Here is a 15,724-nt window from a genome sequence, read left to right as displayed (position 1 = left end):
AAGGGGAAGGGGAAGGGGAAGGGGAAGGGGAAGGGGAAGGGGAAGGGGAAGGGGAAGGGGAAGGGGAAGGGGAAGGGGAAGGGGAAGGGGAAGGGGAAGGGGCCCCAGGTTAGCATGTACACAGCTATACTTCTCAGCCATATTCTGCACAATCATACCACATGGTCTACTCCCAGTGGTAGTGTTTCTCCAGGGTCTTTAATGTTATCTATGAATTGATTCTTTTAACTGGAGATGCTGAGGAGTGAACCTTCTGAATGCACATCAGATACTCTGCCACTGTGCGACGATCCCTGCCTCCCTTTGTTGGCCTTCCAAGAGAACTGATTGCGATAAATGTGGATTTATAAAATCTTAATATCAGTGGTATTGGACACCATCTAAACAGAGACTTATCTGCAATACAATATCAGATATTTCCCAGAATTCAGGGGCTGACCTGCTCCATAACTTTTGGCAATGCCCTCTTTTAAATAATTCTGGAAATAATTTTTGCTACAATTGCCAGATACAATATTTACATCGTTCCATGGGAGAGGTATAAATAAACAGTAAGGGATGTGGGGGGAGGGCTTGGTCCAGGATGTGGAGGGGAAGCCTTTGGCCCCTTGACCCCGAAGAGTTGCACCTCCCGACCTGCTCACCCCCCAACTGGGGCTGCCTTTGGCCAACAGCCACCATTACGCGGCTGTCCACCAACAAGGCAGGTAGGGAGGCAGCCAGCCGGCCTAATCTACCGTGCGGCCCTCGGGGGGGGGGAGGCTTCTGTGCAGCCCCGGAGTCGGCCGGGAAGCAGAAGGGCTTCGGGGCGGGCCAACTCAGCTGCGTCGCAGACACCCCGGGCCTGCTCCTTTGCCCATCCCAAAAGCGCGGGGTTGCCCAGGAAGGGGGCGGGGAGGAAAGGCACCTCTCCCCACCCGCCCAGTGGACCCTTCACCTCCCCCAACCCTCCTTCCCCCCTACCCCGTCCTCTTTCCTTTTGCCTTCCTACCTTCCTTCCTCTTTCTCCTTCCCTTCTCTCTCTCTCTCTCTGCCCCGCTGCTCCCCCCCAAACACCCACCCACCCGCCCATCTCTACCCCGAACTCTTCCCCCACTGCCCCCCTCACAACCCACCCCCCTCACGGACCCAGCGGACCCTTCCACTCCCCTTCCCCGCCTGCACTCCCCTCCTCCCCCTGCCCCATCCCCTTTCATTGCACCTTCCTTCCTTTCTCTCTCCTTTCTGACTCTCTCTCTCTGCCACTTTCTCTCCCTCTCGCTTGCTCTCTCTCCCTCTCGCTTGCTCTCTTTCTGCCTTCCTTTCTTCTATCCATCCATCTACCCATCCCTTTATCTCCTTTCTTGTTCCCATCCATCCATTTCTCTTCTGCCTTTCTTTCTTCCATCACTTACTCTCCTTTCTCCCCTTCTCTCTCTCTCATTTTCTCTCCATCTTTCTCCCTTTCTCTAAGCCTGCCTGCCTGCCTTCCTTTCCTCCCGGGAGGGAGGGAGGGGCCTGGCCGGAGGGGGCCTCCCGCACCCACCGCTCCCTAGCGCCCACTGTATTTTTTATACAGCGGGCTTAATCTCTAGTTAGGATATAATATACCACTTCGTCTTAAGGAACTTCTGTTGTCATGTCTATAGAAGTGCATTGTATGGAATGTGAAACTGGATGGAAATCTCATATTGCTGAAATTGCCCTCCCTTCTTAAAATTAAAGATCACAATTGTTTGTGAAGCAGAAGCCAGAAGAACTTTCATTGTGGAAACAAAGAGCTATGTATTCGACAGCGATAATAATTAAATTTACCCTTCCTTTCTTTTTTCTTCTTCTTTGTGCTTGAGAACCGTTCACTAAATCACTGCTGCTTACTCATGTACTTAATATTTGTTAGTATGAGTATGGTTATAGCTGTTCTGTCTGATATTTTGATTTGTACAATAAAACATTTTTAAACACTCTGTCTTTTTAATGTACTTCTTTTGTTTAATTTCTTAAGTGACTCATTGTCTTTTCATGGAACCAAGATGTATTTTGGTTTCGTTGAAGGGCTGTGTCTATTTTTCATGGTAATCTATGCAGCCAGGGCTAGCGAGCTAGGCCTCAGAGTCTTAAAGCCATTAGTGAATTGGCTATGGGATGAATCACGGCAAGCAGTGGAATCAATTAAAGGAACCTTTTCACAATATATGAAGCAGAGCAATGAAAAGGTCTTCAGATAGTTATCATTTAATTGCATTATGGCTCTGGCAGCGCATGGCCAAATCAAAGCCAGTCCGATCTTATTTCTGTTTGATGCATTCCAGTTGCTGAGTCTGTCTTATCTAATGTCTTTTAATTGCAACCTTGTGTGTCTGTGACCACTTTATCCCCACGGCTGTCACAGAACACCTGGGATTTTTAAATTTGTTTTTAACAACTCACATGCCTGCAAGCATTTTGGATTAATCTGTTATGTCTTTCAGAAATAGTTGAAAAGACTTATCTGTTTTGTCACCGTAAACGGACAGGGTGCATATGACAGTTTTGACTTCTCAGCAAGAATTTCATGTACAAAATAATGCCTGTTTGTCAAGTATCGTTCTTACGATCTTTTTTGTTTAAAGGAGGTATGCAAGATAGGATCACTCAGAAGCCACTGATAAGTTCCCTAAGAAAGTTTCTGCCTTATTTTCTTACAGAGTAACCTGTACAGAATAACCTGAGTCTGCTTGCATGCAGAGGTATGAAAATACATTCTTTTGTTGCAGAAGCAGAAACAGCAAGGTATCATGCCGTAGAAGAGATGTGGAAGCAGGCAGAAACGTGTCTGCTCTGAGTGATGTCAGAAGACAGAACCAAAGAGACAAATAGTCAATCATTTGTTGCAAGAACAAGTGGAAATGAAAAGCAGGATCTTGACAGCCATGGATTTGGGAACCAGTCCTCAGACAGTGATGGCAAGAGGGTGCCAGTCTGGCACCCAGTTCATCAACAGGGGGGAAATACTGGGGGTGGGGCCAGTGGGGATCAAATGCTAGACCATCACCCTACTCAGGGACTCCTGAAAGTGACATCACTGTGTCACTGGTGACATCATAGAATAGAATCATAGAGTTGGAAGGGGCCATACAGGCCATCTAGTCCCACCCTCTGCTTAATGCAGGATCAGCCTAAAGCATCTCTGGGTGTCATCACAAGTCAAGGGGACATGTTTTTTTTTTTTTTTATGCATGGTCCACCTTTCTGACTGGGACATAGAGTAAGTCAATTCAATGAACAGGGTGGGACACCCAATGGGACCTGGATTGTGGCAAGCCAGAACTAACCAGAAATCTGAAAACGGAACTGAAGCAAAGAATAAACATGAATGTGACGCATTAAACCAGGGGTAGTCAAACTGTGGCCCTCCAGATGTCCATGGACTACAATTCCCAGAAGCCCCTGAGCTTCTGGGAATTGTGGTCCATGGACATCTGGAGGGCCACAGTTTGACTACCCCTGCATTAAATGATGCAAAAATTGCACAGTAGGATCCTACTTACAGCAACAGGCAGCAAGAAGTATACAAGAAGTACAGACCATAGTCCATAATCCTTTAGTAAAATACCTATCTGAACCTTTTTGTTACAGTGCACCCTATTACTTATGTAGGAAATCCCTCTTGAATGTTTCAATTTTGCCCAGTTTGCAGAGATCCAAGAGAGTCTTCTGAACCTCATCAGGCAGATCATTCAGTAAGGTGGGAGCCACAGCAGAGAATACATGTGCACAGGGAGCTGTCAATTCTGCAATTAGTACCTGCAGAAGTCCTCCTCAGATGAGCAAAGCTGCTATGGCAGAACATAAGAGGTGGTCTGTGACAGACAGCCATTAGAAAATTTAACTACCTACTTACGTATCTACCTACCTACCTAGATTTCTATACTGCCCATTTCTTTGCAGCTCTGGGCGGTTTACACTGAACATTATATAACTTACATGGAACATTATACAGACTATAACATCAAAACAACTTTCAATAAAGCATCAAAAGATTACAAAACCACATTTATAATATGAATAACTAACAGTAACATTGGGAGAGTCATGGGCGGGCATCTGGGGGGACCAGCAGGTGTTCTGAGTCGGTCGGCCTCAAGCAAATGCCTGGTGGAAGAGCTCCCTTTTGCAGGCCCTGCAGAACTGTGGAAGTTCGGGCAGGGCTCTGATCTCCTCAGGGAGCTCGTTCCACCAGGTGGGGGCCAGGACCAAGAAGGCTCTGGCCCTTGTTGAGGTATGACACGCTTCTCTGGGGTTCTGTGTTAAACAGCAACAGTCTGTGAAGGGTTAAACATCCCCCCCCTACGAAAAAAGAGTCAGGGCTACAGGCTGCTCTGAGCCCTGTGACTGACCAGCCACAGCTGAGTGGGAGCTGATATACCAGCTGTGGGCTGATTGAGGGTTGAGTTTGACACTGGTCTGAGAGAGAGCTGTGATTCTGATCAAACTTAGCTGAAACACCCCTCTGGGGAGAAACCCAAATGAGAATATGAAGTTTCCTATTGAGCTAAACCACACAGTGTCTGGACAACTAGAGCAGTTATTCGGCAGTGAGAATTTGTGTAGTCAGGTGTCCATTGACTACATTTTCCATCCTATTGTCAGAGTACCAAAAAGCAGACTCTTTGGTACAAAGAAACTTATTTATTCAAAGGAAATAGCATACAGGAGCAAAGAATTCCTTGCTGAAACTGATTAGCTAACTAGCTAGCATGCCTCCTTGGACCCTTGGCATTGAAAATACAATGCCCAGTGCAAGACTTCCTCAAGCTGCATCCCTATATTTGCAAAAGCTTCAATAGACAGTACACATCCCGGAATCACTACATCAGGCCACCAAAGTCAGGCCGCAAGAGATATTCTTAGAGAGAGATCTGTGGAAATTTACGCCACCATTAAGCAGGGTCAAAAGAGCATCACAAGACAGAACCAAAGAGACAAATAGTCAATCATTCGTTGCAAGAACAAGTGGACATGAAAGCAGGATCTTGACAGCTATGGATTTGAGAACTGGTCCTCAGACAGAAATGTAAGAAGGTTGATAAAAATGTAGCCAAAGTCAGCTCGCCTTCTGCATTCCCCATCCTTTGGATCACAGTCCTAATAATAAACAGAATACACACCAAACTCAACAAATAGCCAGTGATCGCTGGAAATGCCAGCTGGTAATGCTGGGCTCAATAAAAAGTCAGCAAGATATAATACAGATATTATCCCAATAACCAAAAGAAATTTGTAAGAGTTCTACTAAATTAATTGTTCATGGGAATGCAGCCTCAATATATGACAAGTTGGACATGCAGCTTTCTTAAGATTTCCTATTTTGGTTTTTGATTGACATAAGAACAAAAAAACCCTCTTATCTCAGTCAACATATGGCACAATTATTTTTTTTAATTCTTTGGTAGAATATGTTAATATATTAATTTGTTACCTAGGAACTGGTGGCAGAGTTTAAGCATGCAAGAGAGGAGTGCCAAACTGCTTAAGAGGATAATATAGCTTTATTTAGAAGGGAAATAAAACTTTGTACAGAAAGAGGAGAGAAAAGATTAGTCCTAACTTGTCTGTTCTATTCATTCTTTTTGTTCTGGAAGTATATAAGAAGGAAGTCTGCCAGTCAGGACACAGGAAGTGACTATTTGAAAAATATCAGGAAGTTCCTATTGTAGCTATGCTAAATACATATCTCCTCTGATGCCCTCTGTAGGATATTCTTCATATCCTTTTTGAATTATGCATACTGGGCAATGATATGGAAGATATTATGACAAGGAGTCAGTGACAGACCTTGCCTTCTCTCACATCATATATATGTATTTCTTCCATTCTCTGGTGTTTCGTTTCTCTTGCTGAATCACATTGATAAAGAAGTGTATTGCTCACAAAAACATGCTTATCTAAATCCTTTGTAGTTGGGAAAGTTTAAGGAAGCTTTGGAGTTGGCTAGGATTCACTTGCTCTAATCTCTACTAATGAGATGAGAGCCCAGGTGTGATTTTATAATTGGGAAAATTCACATGCTCTCATCTCTTCTAATAAGAGTCCTGGGATGATACATCCCCTGGCATGAGAAGTGAGAGACAGGTGTCATCTCCCAACCTTGTTTACCACCTAAGCTTGGGTATAAAAATGGGAGTTATTAGCTTGGTACTGGGAGCTCACTACAGATATAATCATAAAATCATAGAGTTGGAAGGGATCTCCTGGGTCATCTAATCCAACCCCTTGCACTATGCAGGACACTCACAACCCTACTGCTCATCCACTGTAACCTGCCACCCCCTTGAGCCTTCACAGAATCAGCCTTTCCGTCAGTTGGCTATACAGCCTCTGTTTAAAAATTTCCAAAGATGGGGAACCCACCACCTCCTGAGGAAGCCTGTTCTACTGAGAAACCACTCTGACCATCAGGAACTTCTTCCGGAGGTTTAGACGGAATTTCTTTTGAATTAATTTCATCCCATTAGTTCTGGCCCCCTCCGGGGCAAGAGAGAACAACTCTGCTCCATCCTCTATATTAGCGATCCCCAACCTGTGGGCCGCGGACCACATGTGGTCCTTCGACTAATTGGAGGTGGAAGGATGCCTTCTCTCCCCCCCAGCCCTTTACAACACACTTCATTGTTGTGGCGTGTCTGTATCTTATTTTGAAGGGATGTTTAAACATTACCATAGCAATCAGAGAGCGCTAGGGCAGTGGTTGAGAGTAGAGGAGTAAACTGCCCTCCCCCACCACCGGGCCTCAGTAAAAGGCGTTGAGTGGTCCCCGGTGATAAAAAGGTTGGGGACCACTGCTCTATATGGCAGCCTTTTTAATATTTGAAGATGGTTATCAGATCCCCTCTCAGTCATCTCCTCTCCAGGCTAAACAGACCAAGCTCCCCCAACCTTTCCTCATATGTCTTGGTCTTCAAACCCCTGACTATCTTTGCTGACCTCCTCTGGACATGCTCCAGCTTGTCTACATCCTTGTTCAACTGTGGTGCCCAAAACTGAACACGAACCAGAGTATAGTAAAGCGGTACCATAACCTCCCATGATCTGGACACGATACTCCGTTTGATACAGCCCAAAATCCCATTTGCCTTGTTGGCCACCGAGTCACACTGTTGACTCATGTTCAATGTTTGGTCTACTAAGACTCCTAGATCCTTTTCCCATATACTACTGCCAAGACAAGTCTCCCCCATCCTATATTGGTGTTCACCTTGTGGCTGAAGGGTCCATATCTCTGCTACCGTCCGAGGGGCTCCTGGCAGCTGATTAGAGATTGGAGATGTCTTGTTTGGTATGTATGAATGCTGCTATATTGTAACATCTATATTACAATTGCCTGCTAACTATAAGTAATAAAATACAAGTCTACCTCTTCCCTGGTGTGCTTATTGTTTCCAAATCTTAATAAGAGAACCATTACCAAGTTGAGTGGCAAAACAATTATACACACTTGTGATTCCAGCAGAAATAAATCCAACTGAGGTTAAGCCTAACTTCAAGATCTTGAATCTTTTTTTTTCATTCCACAACTGATTTTGTATGTGCTAAAAAGCACTTAGCCAGAAAAAAAGGGGGGGGGGGAGCATTTGACTGCCAAAGAAGGAATAAAATGTAATTTGTTCTGAAAACAGAGTCATCTCAATATACGTGAAAAACCATAATTCATAGAAAAGACATATTCTGTGCAGCAGAACCCAGTGGGTAGACCATGCAGTAATTTGGCCTTATTGTTCTGTGTGGTGATAAACATTGTCTCATTTTGTGTACAAAGCAACTACAGGGGTCTTTCAGCATGGAGAAGATCCATAATACAAAAACATTTCCCAAATCATATTGTGCCATAAAAACAAACCCTCCAATGAAAAACACTGCACAGTCAGGTAATGCTATTCACTGCCTCTCCAATATCCCTGGGTAAGTGAGAAATACAGCTTGGGATCTTTGCATTCTCAGTGATATATGTGTGGGTCAGTTCCAGCCATTCTGATCCCTTGACAGTCCACCTGGCCAGAATGACACATGAGAGCCTGGTATCAACAGTAATATCCAGTGCTTTAGCCCAGGCCATGGATGTACAAAGTCCTGCCTCCTCCCTCTAGAAGAAGGGGTAGGGGTTGGGGGTAGAGGCGGGTTTTCCGCCATGTTGTTAGATAGTTGGTCTACTGTATTTGTATTTTTGTCCATTTTAATAGGGTTTTAATGGGAGTTTTATTTATTTATTTGTTTGTTTATTTAATGCCCTCCCCGGAGGCTCACGGCAGTTTACATATAGCAAAAGAACAATATATGAAACAATCTATATTAATAACCGTACAATAATATTAATAACAATGGCTGTGACAGTATAACAATATAACAGTATAATGGTAACTGGACATCTGTAACCCGCCACGAGCCTACTTGGGAGTGCTGGTGGATGATAATAATAATAATAATAATAATAATAATAATAATAAATGTTTTTAAAGTCCAAGGTTATCTGTGATGTGTATCATTGTTTCCATAAAAGAGATGATTCAGTTGACAGACCTCCTGTACAGTAAATTTCATTAAATACTTCACCAGGTGCCCATACACTATAGCAGTGGTCCCCAACCTTTTTATAACCGAGGACTGGTCAACGTTTGACAATTTTACTGAGGGTTGTCTTTTGCTGAGGGATGTCGCCGCCTGAGCCCCTGCTCCGCTTGCCTTCCCATCGGCGCCCCTGACTTTCCGCCGCCCGCTGGGAGGCGCTGCCAGCACAGTGCCATTCCAAGAGGGAGCCCCAGCCATGGCGGCCGCCGGAGAACACCAAAGGTGAGCCGGTGGCAGATTGGCAGGGCAGCCCCCGAGGCAGCAACTGGGGAGGAGGGTGAAGAGGATCGGCAGCCCCGTGCTGAATGATCCACGGACTGGTACCGGTCCCTGGACTGGGGTTTGGCGACAGCTGCACTATAGCACTGAACTCTCACAGACTGGTTCCACACTATCTGACTTTGGGCCCGTCACAGCACTGATGGAGCTGTTCTCTCAGAGCAGTAACATCAGGGCTCTCTCAACCTCACCTACTTCACAGGGTGTCTGTTGTGGGGAGAGGAAAGGGAAGGCGATTGTAACCATATTCTGCACAACCATGCCACTTCCGGGGTTTCTTGAAACCTGAAGAATGTTCTAGGGGGTTCTGAATGGTTAAAAAGTTGAGAAAGGTTGAGTTGGTGGTCCCTCAAGTCCCTCCCTGTCTTGTATGGCCACCAAGGGCCTTTAAAATGAATACATTAATCTGAAGAAAATTTCCCATGTTGCTCTCCTCTAGTCTGAAGAAATCTCCCTAGCTTTGATGCATAAGTGTTTAAGACTGCTTTCCCCCAGATTATCTTTTTTTAAAAAATCTGCCCATACCATTTGTACAATATCAACAAATTATATCCATTTCATCATTTATTCCTCCCGCAAAACACTTTTTCTTTTACCTGAACAGAAAATGCTAGGTGTTGTTGCTTTTACTATGCCAAAAAGTGTCAGCTCAAGCTGAAGCTATTATATGTAATCTTTGTAATGTCAAGAGGAAATCAGCAACCAAACTGAGAATGTTAATAGCAAGCTTGTCAGCCATTAGCTGACAAAGAAATGCACAGCACACGTTCAAAAGAAACAAAGCTAAATAAAACAAAAAATGTACATCTACACAACAAGGAACAAACAGTTCTTAGAAGCTCTCAACAGGAAACCTGAAAATTCTACTGCTATACAATCATATGTTTTAGTCTTTAGCATGACTTCTGTGAGATACAGCAAATAATAACAATAATAACAATATTTTTTGTATTTCTACCACCCCCTTTTCCTTGTTAGCTCAGAGTGGGTAACCACCATCTTCAAAATAATCATACAAAACAATAAAAACATTGAACAACTGAACCGCCTCCTCCTAATGCATACCTTTCTGAGGTTGCTCAAAGCTTGGAAGAACCATTGGTTGTTGAATTGGTTCTCAGGCAGGGAGCCTCCTGTGGCAGTGCCACCACTGGGGGGGGGGTATTCCACTAGCCCGCTTTGCAGCCTAAAAGGAGCTGCGGCCACCTTTTCACACCCTCCTGCCTGCTGCCCCTTTCAAAGCCCATTTTTAAAATGGGCTTTGATACTAGTTTCATACGTTTTTGTGAACTACATCTGCATTTGAGGGGTCTGATTGGCTGGTTTAGCAAAGAATTATCATATGGCTGCATTTGGACGCTGTGACACAGTTTAGTAATGTAACAGGATTAACGTTTGCTTATATATTCCCCACTGTCATGAGAAGTGGGAGAGGTAAGGCAATCCACAGTCTGAGGAAGAGTGCTTGCACTCAAAAGCTCACGCCTTGAATAAACCTTTGTTGGTCTTAATGGTGACACTGGACTCAGATTTTATTGTATAGGGAAGAGTTCACCAGACATTAACTAATATTGACAAGAGAATGGGCTGTTAAAATATACACCCTCCCTCCTTTCAAATATCTAGTGACAATTACAAGTTAAAAAGTCAATCTGGAGAAAACTGTTCTTATGATTCAAGAGGTTTTATGATAGATCTCAAAATACAATTTATACACCCAGAGACTAAACATGGAGGACAGCTCAAAGATAAATTTCTTTTGCTATAAATCACTCTTGAATGGAAACGCGACAGAAACAAATCACTATGCCCTAAGTGAATAAACACTGCATTTGAAATTGTCAAAACAATGGAGATTTCTACTGGCCTCCATTAGCCTGTGCTGAAAACATGTCTGTCTCCCTAGTGCTCATAAAGGTCATAAGATCTGGCAAATTGGACAGAGAACTCTGTGTGTTTTCCAGACACCTTTGCTGTGGTACATGCCTCATTAGTAGGACTACTCTAAATATTTCTCCGTTTTTACCATCTTTGACGAATAAGGTATGATGTGCCCCCCCATGTCCTCCTTTTTGTTCATGTCACAACTGACTTGATGCTTATTCTTCATTTTAATTATTGACATGTGTCATGCTTGGCCCATTCCAGTTTGAATGTTTCTCCTGTCCAGTTAGATTTGGACTGGCCTTCCCTAGGCCCATTAGAAACAACCATTTGTTCACCTTTTGCTTTTCACTTCAGAAAGGCTCTGTAGACTCCTATCTTAATTAGCCCTTGCTACATGTTACAATGTTAATCCAAAGTGTTTGCAAACGTACATGTAATTACTTAAGAGTAAGGTCTAGTGAACTCAATTATATGTGCTTCCAAGGAGACCTGCTTACTTTACTCCCTCCCAGTATGACCCTAAGTGAAGTTACACTCTTCGAAGCCTATTGATATCAAGTTAAATAAAACAAAAAATGTGGAAAAGATGGGAGTCCATTTAGGACTGCACTATTAAATCTCCTCATACTATACAAACATTAGCTAGGCCAGTTAGTGTTACCTTATTACAAGGAGAGGGCAGGATGAGCCCCACTTATCAATAAATATCCAGTTCTTTTACATCTCTGATGCTGCCAATGGTACCTCATGAAAATGGGTTTCCATCTTTGTTGAAAACAGCATGTGTGGAGCTCCCTCTTGTGTCTCACCAACAATATCTTTTAACACAGAAAGCAACACTTTCTATTTTCCTGAGGTAGTCTTTAAGTCTACTTCACAAATCACTTTGTGACACCAAGCAACTTGGCTTGATCTGCAGGGACATATCATTTATTACAGCTGTGAACTACCTTAGCATAAACTGGAGGATCCTCACCCATTACAGAAGCTGATTAGTTTAACAGTCTCTGTATTTTTTTTCCTTTTTGAATTATATCTAATTATATTTTTTGTCCCAGATATCCTGCATTTAAGGATCTGGGAGTTTTTATTTCCTTTTAAGATGCTATGGAAGTCCTGCTATCTGCACACACACAAAAAACAGCTCCTCTCCTTTTTTCTTTTCCCCTGCAATACTGTCATATCTTTGACGTCTTGCCCCTGCCCTCCAAGAAAGATGCAGAATCCCAACTAAGAGACAACAGGGGAGATTGATTTATATTGATTTATTGATGCAAACTATTCCAGCACAACACAAATTTATTTTGATTGATTGGCCACTCTTCTACAAATGGTCCCTGGGCAGCTCACAACAACTGGTTAAAAACTCATACAGTTAAACATTTAAATTATATCAAAATCCTGACATTCATCATTGCTCCATAAAACTGTCCCTATTGTGCCTGGAAGTTAAATGGTTACAAGTTATTATAAGGCATAAGTGGAAGGTGGGGGGAGGCTGGCCATGGGGCCCATTCTGATGGTAGTGGTGGTCCTTGGCCTCAACCAAATGCTTGGAGGAAGAGCGCCATCTTGCAAGCCCTCTGTAACTTTGAGAGCTCCATTGCATACCATATAGGAGGGCTACAAACAGGACGTTCACCCAGACCTCTATTTTGGCAACAACTTAGGACACTTCTTTATTAACCTCTAGCAGTGGTGCAGCATGGGTGAATCCTGCCATCTTGTGGTCAGCTGATCACAAGGAAGCCCTGATCTCAGTGGGGCAAACCCAAGCTGCCAAGACACTCTGCCTGCCTGGAGCATGGCTACTCCTACCAGCTGGAACTCCCATGCAGTGAGAGAACCCTGCAGGTGTGGACCTCTACCTGGTTCACCTGTTGCCACCCAGAAATGTGAGCTAGCCAGCCTCCCAAGCAGGGTTGGTGCTGCGGCTCAACATCCACACAGCCTCTTACGGAGGCCCCCAGGATGGTGAGTCCAGCGCACAGACTTGGACTGCCCCTAAACAGATCCGTCCCATGCACAAAACTGCCAGAAGCAACAAAATAACAGATCTATAGCAGGAATAGTTTATGTAAATATAATAATAATAAATTTAATAAATGTTTAATTAAAAATAATAAATGCATAACAAATCACATCCTTGCTGACCTTCTCATAAGACCAAACGCGTTTCAACCCTACTGGGTCTTCCTCAGTGGTCAGAACTGTGATAATACACTCTGTATAAAATATCTAAACTCATTATAAAGTGTAGCTGAGTGGTTGAAAGGGATCTGTAAATTATGGCTCCAACCAATATATGTAAATTTTAGACCTTTTGGAGACCACCTCCTATGGCGTATGCCTAAACTCACTACTCTTCGCTATTATATATTTCTGTGTTGAGAGTGTATCTCATGTGCGTCAGAAAAAAAGTTGCCCGAGTTGGCTGCAGAGGGGAACGAGGCTGGGCATTGAGGCACATCCCCTTTTATGGGCATGCAGACCACGGCCCTCCCCCCCTCATGTCGTGCCAGCCACATAAGGCGCACGGCACCCGTGGCCAGCTCTGCTAGTCCAAATGCCTCTCTGCCCTCTTTTGTGGCCTCATCTCCTCCACAGGAAAAGTCAAAAGTAGCAGAAAAAGAGGTAGATCCGACATGAGATGGATTGACTCAATCAAGGAAACCACAGTCCTCAATTTGGACCTGAGCAAGGGCTTATAACAATAGGATATTTTGGAGATCATTAATTCATAGGGTTGCGATACATCAGAGTGACTTGATGGGACCGAAAACACACCCAAAGATACACAGCAAGAAGACGACACTCCCAAAGCCATGTGATTCACAAAAGTCACCCAAGAATTTCTCAGAAAGTCTATCTCAACTTTACTGTTATCTAGACCAATATATTCCATTTTTTTCCAGTACAGAAAACTAAAGTTAGGAATTTCCAGAAATTGCTGTTTTTCAGCATTTTTCACTTTGTTCAGTACTGGCTGTTCATGTCAGGGGAAAGACTATGATGGATAACATTATTGTTTCATGCTTACGGGTAAGTCTGTGATCACATTCCTGAGTCTGTAATCACATTCCTACAGTACTACCTCTCAGGGCAAGGAAGAGCAAAATGCAATAACTGCATTTCTCAAAGCCCTCATATCTCCCACCCAATATATATAATTTCATCCTATTTTACTGTTGAGAAACCCCTGAAACATTCTTCAGGCTTCAAGAAACCCCAAAGGTGGCACAATTATGCAGAATATGGTGGAAAGCATAACTGTGTACATTCCCACCTGGGGCCCCTCCAGCCCAGGACAATCATTAGCCATTTTGATAGGGGGGGTGGAAGGTCCATATAACCATATATGGTCATAAGGTAAAGGTACCCCCTGTGCAAGCACTGAGTCATGTCTGACCCTTGGGGTGATGCTTGCTAGCATTTTCATGGCAGACTCAATACGGGGTGGTTTGCCAGTGCCTTCCCCAGTCATGACCGTTTACCCCCCAGCAGAAAGCTGGGTACTCATTTTACTGACCTCGGAAGGATGGAAGGCTGAGTCAACCTTGACCCGGCTGCTGGGATTGAACTCCCAGCCTCTATATATATAGTTGAGCTGAGGCTCCTTGTAGTTCCACCATTCCTTAATGTTAATCTTATTGTTGTTATTCACCTTGTTGTCCTAGAAATGATGTTACCTGTATCGTTTTCTTGTTCCATGTCAACCTCCCTGAGCCTTCTGACAGACAGACGGACTAATTTCTGCCCATTCAGGAAACCTTTCGAGGACCCTCAAGAAACCCCAAGGTTTCAAGAAACCCTGGTTGAGAAAGACTGCTGTACACTGAAGAAAACATCTCACATGCAGGTATGGTGGTAAGCAGAAATTGCTGCAAGTCTGGATCGGAGTGGATATCTTTCTCTTCTGGGATAGGCTTGGGAAAGACATAGTGGGCTCTACGAGAGACAGCATAGTGGGGTGGTTCGTATACAAGACTAGGAACTAGGAAACCCCTGTCTGAACCCCATTCTGCCATGAAAGCTTTCTGGGTGTTGTTGGGCTAGCCCCTCTTGCTCAGCTTAACCTACTAAGTCTTCTTAGATAAAATGGAGGAGGTGGAAACAATGTTGTAAGTCACTTCAGGGCCTAGTCTGCACACATAGGATAATGCACTTTCAATGTGCTTTGGCAGCTGCATTTTCCTGTGCAGAACAGGAAAATCTACTTCTAAAGCGCATTAAAGGTGCATTATCTATTGTGTGCAGACTAGGCCCTGGTTCCCACCATGGAGGCTAAAAATACCCAAATAAAAATCTCAGGGCTCTGCATGCTTTTTTTTCTCCCTCATATGCAACATAACTCACAGGAAAGAGGGGAAATGATGCATGATGAGCTTGTGCTGCCCTTATGGGTAAGAGGAAATTGATCTAAGTTCGGATTGTGTGCCTGGAACGATATGTCTTTGTGTTCCCAGAGAAGCAAACATTTTATGGGCAGGAAAAAATTATATGCCGGTATTCAAGATAGCAGAAATTGCTGAACATTTGGAACTGGAGCCTGGGGAAAAAATGTAGCTCTTCGCTGTAGGCACAGCCAGATTTCTAAAAGCCCAGCCTCCCTTAGCTGGATCCTGAAGGAGAAAGGGGAGTTGGTTGGTGGGCCAGTCCCTCCTTACTCTCCTCCAGGGCTCTCTGCACCCCCATGATAACGCTCAAGGACATGTCACTTAGGTCCCCAAAGTTCACCCTGAGGGAAAGATCAGGCGGCTCCTCGTGGGAGAACCGTGCCTCGGTGACAACGGCAGCCACAGGAGGTTCTGACTGATCAGCAGGCCCTGCAGCAGTGGCAGCACCCACACCTACCTGCACCTTTGAAGGGGGCACCCAGCGGCCGCCTCAATAAAGAGAGCCTTGCAGGTCGACCCTAGAAAGTCAACCTCCACCTCACAGGTGGGGGGGGGGGAGGACGTGACCATCCCCCTCT

The sequence above is a fragment of the Paroedura picta genome, chromosome 2, assembly GCF_049243985.1.
Source record: "Paroedura picta isolate Pp20150507F chromosome 2, Ppicta_v3.0, whole genome shotgun sequence".
Taxonomy (NCBI): Eukaryota; Metazoa; Chordata; class Lepidosauria; order Squamata; family Gekkonidae; genus Paroedura; species Paroedura picta.
This window is presented reverse-complemented; position numbering follows the sequence as displayed.